General features: G+C 42.8%; 1 pseudogene; it reads right to left on the bottom strand.

Annotated features, from left to right (window-relative positions):
• Window positions 1-2726: 2726 nt before the first annotated feature.
• Window positions 2727-4528, bottom strand: LOC103672818 (annotated as a pseudogene).
• Window positions 4529-9342: the final 4814 nt, after the last annotated feature.

Below are 9342 nucleotides of genomic sequence, written 5' to 3'. Positions count from 1 at the left end.
GACAATGAATATGTATTACTTTCACAATTAGAGTCATAGATTCTGCCAATACATTTATTTAAAAAGAGAAAACATAGTCATTTGAATGGATACCAGATGGGGACATCTGTGTGAATTTTTACCCCTAGATCCATCCCAGCTATTCCAAATGACAACCCCATTTTCTGCAGGCAGATCTGGCTCTCCCCTAGTACCACTGAGAGGTCAGTGGGTCTGTTATATAAGAGTTGCATATGGCAACAAAGAAGGAGGTTTCAAATTAGCCTTTGTGTTGGGCTCTACCTCCGAGTTCCAAGCCCTTCAACCAGTCCTCTATAAATCCTGCCATTGGGAGGTATGTATGGGATCCCCAAGACTACCTTCAGGTTTGATGATTTGCTTGAAAGACTCACAGAACTCAGAAAAGAGGGGCGCCTGGGTGGCACAGCGGTTGAGCGTCTGCCTTCGGCTCAGGGCGTGATCCCAGTGTTATGGGATCGAGCCCCACATCAGGCTCCTCTGCTATGAGCCTGCTTCTTCCTCTCCCACTCCCCCTGCTTGTGTTCCCTCTCTCGCTGGTTGTCTCTATCTCTGTTGAATAAATAAATAAAATCTTAAAAAAAAAAAAAAACTCAGAAAAGCTGTTGTACTCACAGGTACAGTTTCTTAGAGTGAAAGGATACTGCAAAGGAAACCAGCAAAGGAAAAAGGTATACAGGACGGAGTTCAGGAGAAATCAGGTGTGAGCTTCCAGTCATCCTCATCCAATGGAGTTGCATGGATACCACTCAATCCCCCCAGCAGTGATGCATGACAACACACATGAAGTATTGCCAGCTTGAGCCTTGGTGTCCAGGGTTTGAGGGGTCAGTCACGTAGGCATAGAGTGCCCATGTAACTGACCTTAGCTACTCAGTCTCCAGTCTCCCCAGAGTATGGCCTAGGATCCCAGGCAAACAAAAATAGGCATTTACCATATATCACATTGTTAACATAAACTGTCATGGCCCCCCAGCCTCCAGGTATGCAAAGATACTCTTCTTAGGTAGGATATTCCAAGGACTTACAGGTTATCTCTCCATAACTGGTTAAGGACAAATCCTTTCTTTTCTTCCTTTCTTCCTTCCTTTCTTTTTAAGATTGTATTTATTTATTTGAGAGAGAGAGAGCACATGCATGTGTGGGCACCAGCAGGGGGAGGGGTGGAGAGAGAGAGAGAAGCAGGTTCCCTACTGAGTGGGAGATCATGAGAGCTCCATCCCAGGAGAAGAGAGTCCTTTCTTTGAAATGTGCAGAGTTCGAGCACCCCAAGCCTGCAGAGTTAACCTTTTACCGCACAGGAGGGGGATCAAGTTTTACAAGCTTGGGCCTAGCTCCCTTCTGTCTGAACCTCTTGGATATTTAGAGTTTTCCTATTTTTCACCCCTTTTCTAGATCATGGGGCGAAGTCTGGTTTTGTTCTCTTCATGACTTTATACACTGTTCTCTGAGGCCCTGGTGGAGGCAGAATTCCATGTAGCACCTTGGATTAGCTTGACATTCTCATGGTCAATATTTTATATCTCTGATGCCATATCCCTGCTCTTGCCTTCCCACAGGTCTCTGTGAGGCCCCTGGAGATGGGCTGCATTGGCTATGTGTCTGCTTGGATTAGGGTTTGGACAACTGATGGCCTATACTGGTGCCACAGCTCTGCCCACACAGCCTTGTGTCCCTCCCAGCCTGGATCCATTTCCTTTCTCCCAGCATGCCTTTTTTTTTTTTTTAAAGATTTTATTTATTTATTCGACAGAGAGAGAGACAGCCAGCGAGAGAGGGAACACAAGCAGGGGGAGTGGGAGAGGAAGAAGCAGGCTCATAGAGGAAGAGCCTGACGTGGGGCTCGATCCCAGAACTCCGGGATCACGCCCTGAGCCAAAGGCAGACGCTTAACCGCTATGCCACCCAGGCGCCCCTCCCAGCATGCCTTTGATGAATGCCACTACCTTATGAAGTAACTTACTCCCTGCTGGTTGCAAATCTTTAAGTGCAAGATGTGTGGGGTTGATCAGAAGGTTTTTTTTTTTTTTTAACAAGTATGCAGATGCCATTTATTTGGTTCATAAGTACAATGTAGTCATAATTGAGTTTTATGAAACATCAAATACAAATAACCTGAAACTATAACAATACACAAAAAATGGCTTTGTACACAGACATATCAGGCAGCACAAACTGAAAACTTGAGTAAACTAACATTGTCTTATATGAATATACATAGTGTCAGTTAACATTTAAAAACAAGTTTCAGTGCATCGCACTTGATACTTCTTTGAATCTGTTTCAGTCAGTTAAGAATATGGAAATGGTTAGATTGAGGCTCAAAAGAATTCTTCTAACCAAAAATTAAGGCATACTATTTTTAACCAGGTATCAACTTTACTAAACTACAATATTTTAAAACTGTTAAATGATACTAAGGGTATTTACATTAAAAAGGCAACATGCATTGTGTTGTTTCATCTAATGACTGGTTATGCACACACTTTGTTCAAAGGGTTTTAAAACTCTATTCCTACTTTCAGTACAGCATATTGCATTGTTTCTAATTGTTCTAGCAAAATGAATGCTTTTTCAAAGCGAGTGGAATCATCTTCAAGTCACTGGTGTCGATTTTTTCCCCTTTGGAACAAAGGGCATGACAGATAACCTGGTTCTGCCCAGATGACCTACTGCAGTAAGAGGGGTCTGTTTGGAGGCATTTCTGTTCAATCTAAAGCTATAACATCATCAGGCTCTTCTGTCTGTTCAGTACGTGACCTCTCTGCACTGATATTCTCTTTCTCATCCAATTTCCTCTCTCAACTTCTCTCTTCTTCACTGACGTCAGCATTATCTGAAGGACCTTCCTCATCTGAATCAACCATGAGCACATCATCTTAGTCTTGCGCAGTGGATGTGGAAGGCTGAGCTCCATTGTCACTGCCATTGGTTATGCTTTTGGCAGCATCTTCAGCTTGTTTGGGCCCACTGTTTCTGGGGGCATCACCAACAACTTCAAATTCAACATCCTTCCGAAGGTCCTCACTATGAAGGACATTGATCAACGAAGCATAGTCCTGAAGGAAGTCATCTTCTTGAAGCAGGCTCCTGTCTCACCCTCTTCTGAAGATATTAGGATTATTCCTCTCGCACATTCAATTTGGAAATCTGCTGCTTCAATAGCAAAATTTTCTTTCATTTCTTATCCTCTAATGTGACAATAGTCACCTCTGGCTTGCTGGCACATAATGTAACAATTAGGGTTGGGAGGATCTGGTGCACAAGGCACAAGAAACTTCTTTCTTGGGTTTGTTTGTTTATTCAACCAAATTGTTCTACACTGGTCTATTTTTCCTGATAAAGTCTTTAATTCTTCTACTACTATTAACCCAGCAATCACTGCATTAATTGTAGCGATGGCAGGAATAATGTCCCCTGCCATTGATTTTATATCAAATCTGCTCCTCAGAGTCAAACTGAAAATATGCATCCTGAGGTTTGCAGCAGAGGTGACAAAAAGCATTGCACGTGGGTCATCCTTGCCCCATATGAGCTCAGCCCCATCTCTTTTTCTGCTAAATGAACGCTTGCAGTCTCAGTGCTCTTTGAAAAAAGATGTGCATAGCTCTTTACATCTAGAACCTGCTGGTCTTTCAGACCTAACTGGGGTTCATTTTGTTGATCTGATGCCTTGGTTTCTTCTCCTTGACTTTGTACTTCGCCCAGTCCAACGGAGGCTTCCTTTTCCACCATAGTTTGTTCCCTGTCAACAGATACTGGATATTGTCTTTCGAAAGCATAAAAAGTTTAACCAGATCATAGCGCATTCCTTAGTGGAAATATGTTTAATGTCACCATCTTCATTAGATGCTTTGGCTCTGGCTTCAGCTCCCACTGGTTTCCAGGAAGCTTCAGGTCAGCTCTGTTAGGGGTTACTTCTTGATCAGCATCTTCTCCAAACAACTGGTTGAACAAATACTTTGCCCAAATGATGCAATGAATAGGTTCTGAAGGCGTATTGCAAATAGTACAGCCAGGAAAAAAAGTTCTCTGGGTAGGCTTGGGATGACAGTCATACCACTCAGTTACACCCTTTTTGGTCCTTATTTGCCCAAGGTAACCAGCAGTCCCAATCTCAGTAAAAGGAATATCAGCAGCCAGACACATCCTATTAGCTTGGCTGTGGGCAGCTCTGTTGTCTAAAGAATTCATAACCATTATAAATTGTTGAAAAAAATCCCACATTATAGTCAGGGTTCATGATGCTGTCAGGTAAAACTGTAGTACACTTTCTTTGGCAACCTGGATCTTTGATCTTCCAACTTTTTTTTTTTTTAAACAAAAACTGCCTGTTGAGGTTGTTGACATCGATAGCACCCAGATCAATCAGGTCGAAATGGAAGAAGCTGGTGAGCATGTGGTTCTTGAGGAGCTCACAGCCAATGCCACCTGCACCCACCAACAGCATCTGGCCCCTGGCCATGGCCTTGACCAGCTCCTGGGGCTTGATCACAAGTTTTTTTGCTTTGTTTTGTTTTGTTTTTTAGAGAGAGGGAGAGGGAGACAGAGAGAGGGAGAGAGGGAGAGGCGAGAGGGAGATAGAGAGAGAGCGAGAGGGAGAGAGAGAGCAGGGAGGAGGAGGGGCAGGGGGAGATGGAGAAAGAGAATCTTAAGCAGGCTCTATGCCTAGCATGAAGTCTGACTTGGGGCTTGATCTCACCACCCTGAGATCATGACCTGAGTCAAAACCAAGAGCCAGACGCTTAACCAAATGAGCCATCCAGGTGCCCCTTGATCACAAGTTTTAATGAAAGAGCCAGGAAGTAGTTATTAAGAAAATATTAGGCAGTCTAGCATTTTAGGAAGAATGATAGCTTTGAAGTCAAACAGGGCTGAATTTGAATCCTTGCTTAGTTATTTCCTAGTTCTGTGAACTTGACCAAGTTTTTTTGCTTTCTGAGTTTTAATTTTTTCATCTATAAAATGGGAATATTAGAATCGGCTGTGGTTATGATTAGAAATAACACATGCAAAGTGGCTAGTCCAGTACCTGGCATGTTGTAGGCTGCAATGAATAGTAGCTACTACTACCACTATTTGGCTGTGTTAACAGAGTAGGCATTTCTAGATCAAAGAAGGTAGTTGACTCACTGCTCAGTTTCATCTGGGGACACATGCTCAGTTTGGAGCATTCCACTCTAAGATTCTAAGATTGTGTGTTGTGTGTGTATGTGTTCATATGAGTGTGCATGATTGAACATTAACAGTCTTTCCAAAGATGGTGGTCCAGAGGCAAGAGTCTGGAAAACATGTCATATGAAGGAAATGGGGATATTTAGCTTAGAAAAGAGAAAGCTTAGCTTGCGCTGCATTTAAACATTTGCTAGTTACCATTTAGAAGCAGAAGTAGACACATGTGGTGTAGAGATCCAAAGGAGCTGCCCACTGGGTAAACTCTAGGAAGGGCAAACCCTGCTGTCCAACAATTTCAGCTGTCCAACAATTAGAGCTGCCCAATAGCTGAGAAGGTTGCCTCGGCATTGTCCTGGCCCTGGAACCATCCATTGGCAGATGTGTGATTTGTGTGTACACAGAGATTTCCACTTTGGATGGGAGCCCAGCTGAGAATGAACTCCAAGGCTCCATGTCTTTAGTGGTTGTCTTGCTCATTTTTTTTCTTAGGATCCTGCAGGAGACACCACTCATAAAAGGCCCCTTGATATTCAATACCATTATAACTTTGAAGGAACTGCAAATACTCATGGAATGTGAAAAGCGAAGTCTTCTTACCTTACACCTAGTTGTCTCCCTAGAATGAAATTTCAACTTGGTTTAGGAGAGAGTGTCTCAGCAAGTGTTTCTTTTCAGAATGATTAAAGTCTCTGGGCCTATCTGGACTCATTCATTTTAACTATTCCATTTCCCAAGAATATCATCTCATTACTTTTTCAATGACCCAATATTTTCTGTACAAGTGAATGAGTCCAGAAAGTCATTTCAGCCATTGATTATTTTTGGTGACCTTCTGATCTGTTCTGAATCCCTTTTCTTTTAATTTCCATTTATGTCCTCCTGTCTTGTCATCTGTTCTGAGCTGAAAATAGGAACTTGGCTTGACCTTATTATCTACCATTTAAGATTTTATAGTCTTTGGTTAAATCTCATCTTAATAAGTGTTGCTAGAGTAGACTGTAGCTTTTTTCTTTTTTTCTTTTTTTTTTTTAAGGCAGCTCTTTGTAGCTCAAATCTGTTATCATAGGACCAACTTTACCACCCTTCTGTGAGTATGCCAAAATTTTACTTCATCTTTTTTGATAAGAGCTGGCTTCCAGGTCAGCCCTAAGAAGATATCCCTATTTGCTTAGAAACAAAGAACACTCCTATTTGAACCTGTCTCCAAATCTGTGAAAAAATTTGATTTACATGGGATTTAAAATGCTACTGGGCAGGGCAACATACTAAGTGGTGTTGGTGGCTGAAATGATCAGCTCCTTTGCTAGGAGTTCATTTTGATGTGGGAGAAGAGATAGAGCAATAGGATAACTCTGGGTACTTATTTGGCCAAACAGTACTCTTTTAGCAAACATTTATGGAATGCCTGGGTATGATTTAGCAGTAGGATATGGAAATACATACCAAAAAGACACAATAGTTGACTTCAAGGACCCCCTGTGCAGGGGTGTGGGGATGTGCATTAAGACACATGGGAAAACATAGACAGGCAAGTTTCAGAGCCTAGAAGACAGACTTCAGATTTTGAGAAGAACAGGATCTGGGTGGCCCAAAATCACTTTTATACTCAGAAGTGGGGAGAAGGAAGACAAAGTGGTAGAAAAGAAGAATTTTCCTCCAGCTCTCTTGGATGATTTTTTCACTGAGAAGTAACAGTTTCTTTAGATTTTTAAAAAAGATTTTATTTATTTATTTGACAGAGAGAAAGAGAGAGAGAGAGTAGGGGAGACTGTACAAGCAGGGGGAGCAGCAGAGGGAGAGGAAGAAGCAGGCCCCTCACTGAGCAGGGAGCCTGAGTGGGACTCAGTTCTAGGACCCTGGGATCATGACCTGAGTGGGAGGCAGATAGTTAACCGACTGAGCCACCCAGGCACCTCCTCTTTAGATTTTTTTTTAAAGATTTACTTATTTGAGAGAGAGAGAGAGAGAGGGCGAGAGAGCAAGAGCGATCACAGGGGGAGGGGGAGAGGGAGAGAGAATTGCAAGCTGACTGCCCACTGAGTGTGGAGCTGATAGGGGGCTCAGTCTTATAACCCTGAGATCATGACCTGAGCCAAAACCAAGAGTCGGAGTCTTAACTGACAGCGCCACCCAGGCGCCCCTAGATTTTTAATTATCTTTCTATTATGTCCTGTCTGGACACTACCCAAAAGCCATGCAGTCCTTTGAGGTTTGGGCAGGACTTATGATGTCCTCAGGGCCTGTCTTTGTCGGTAAATCCAATTTACAAGAAGAGCGCACANCAGCAGGAAAGGAAAAGACTCCCTTTTCTCCATGGCTAAAGCCCTCCTCCCTCTTCTCTGTGTCACCAAGTCCTTTTCATGTTTCCAGGACCAGGTAACATTCCCCCTTCCTGTGACACCATCTCTGAACACCCAGTGGGACTTGAGCTCTGCTTAGCTGCAGTGCATTCAAGCATCATTCTCCAAAGCTCTGCTGTTCTGCTTGGTACTCCCTGGCTGGCACTGGCAGCTGTCCTTTCCTACTGAGGGTGGAGGTTGGCCACAATCATGCCACCCTCATCACTGTCAAATAGTGGGAGAAAAACTACCAGGTGAAGGTGCTGAGGATATCAGAAAGGACAACATTCAGACCTGCCCTTCTTCAAGGGCTTATAATCTAGTAGCTTCTCTCCAAATGAGGTTGGCTGGTATTAAATGAGATCTATGAATTCTATGAGAACTTTAAAAAACTGTGTTTTTTTCCCAATAATAATAAAGTATTTTTATTAACTATAAGGACTGAAATTATATTTTGCAATGATAATTTGCTACTGAGAGCTATTTCAAAGAATAAGAATGAGCTTAAATTGAGGTTTTGTAGATAATCTTTGGGGTCGAGAGGCTATTATTTCTCCAAAAGAAGTCCTTATATTACTCAAGTTTGAGGGACATTTGTTTTGTTGATTCCTTCCTTCCTTCCTTCCTTCCTTCCTTCCTTCCTTCCTTCCTTCCTTCCTTCCTTCCTTCAACAATATTTATTGTATGCCTATGTGTTATGTGCCAGGCACTGTGTCAGACACATGAACAAGTGGTGAGGACATGTTCTAGGCTCCAGAATCCTAAGCGTCGTTACCGAATTATCAAGTAACACCTTCCACATGGGTCAAGCCATCAATTTCTCTATACTTTGCTTTCTCCATCAATAAAATAAAGGTCAGAGTATCTTATCTATTTCTGTCTCTTCAGAGGTATAGAAAAACAGCCTGGGATTAAAAAAAAAAAAACCCTACAAAGAATTACTTGTATCCAAACTTGGTATTTCCAAGTCAGCTGCAAGAGCTAAATCCACATTTCTTCCTACCTCCCCGCTAGTCTCAGTGGGAGGGCTCTGGGGCCCATGGAAGGTCTCAACCAGCTCTAGCAGAAGTGGGTTCTACACTGCAGAGCAGATTTTTCACAAGAGCTATCTTCAGATTTGTTTATGCTGTCACCGACCTCCAATTCACATTTTACAAACTCCCGTGGGGCTGAGGACTTACTCCCTAGGAATCTTCTCTGCTTAGCAGGAGTTCAAGGGCAGCGTGCTGATTGGTCTGGTGTTTAAAGAACAATCTGTCACAAAGCTAAGGGGCTTATTACTCATCCTAACACTGATCACTAAATAAACACAAGACTAGATGGAGACATAACGGGACCTTTTTATACAGAGTTAATATGAGTAGCCATTAAAGTAGCACATTTGCAAACTCACACCCACTGAATCAGTTCTTGTTAAAAATGCCTAACTATCAGCATTCAGTGGCAATGCGGTCAGCACTTAAAACATCAAGAGTCGACCTCTACCAGGGCCACTACCCTGCCAGTCCTCTACTCCTGTAGTCAATGTAGTAGGTAGGATGAACTTTGCTTTAAAGGGATGAATTCCTTTTTAAACAGTCTGACAGACAGATGTGGATATAGGATCACGCACTCCAGTTGTGCAAGTTTTTCTGACCCCAAGCATCATAACCAGCAGTTTCCAAAGCTTCCATGCCTGGAGCTAGACCTCCAGGAGTAACTAAAATACATCATTTGTGGACACAGTGGGAGACACAGTGGTCCTATCAATGGCTGTTCTGTGTGGAGCAAGAACTGCTAGGGATTGGGTGGGGGTGGGGGACATGATACC

This window comes from Ursus maritimus, unplaced genomic scaffold (genome assembly GCF_017311325.1).
Source record: "Ursus maritimus isolate PB19 unplaced genomic scaffold, ASM1731132v1 scaffold_8, whole genome shotgun sequence".
NCBI lineage: Eukaryota > Metazoa > Chordata > Mammalia > Carnivora > Ursidae > Ursus > Ursus maritimus.
This window is presented reverse-complemented; position numbering and strand designations above follow the sequence as displayed.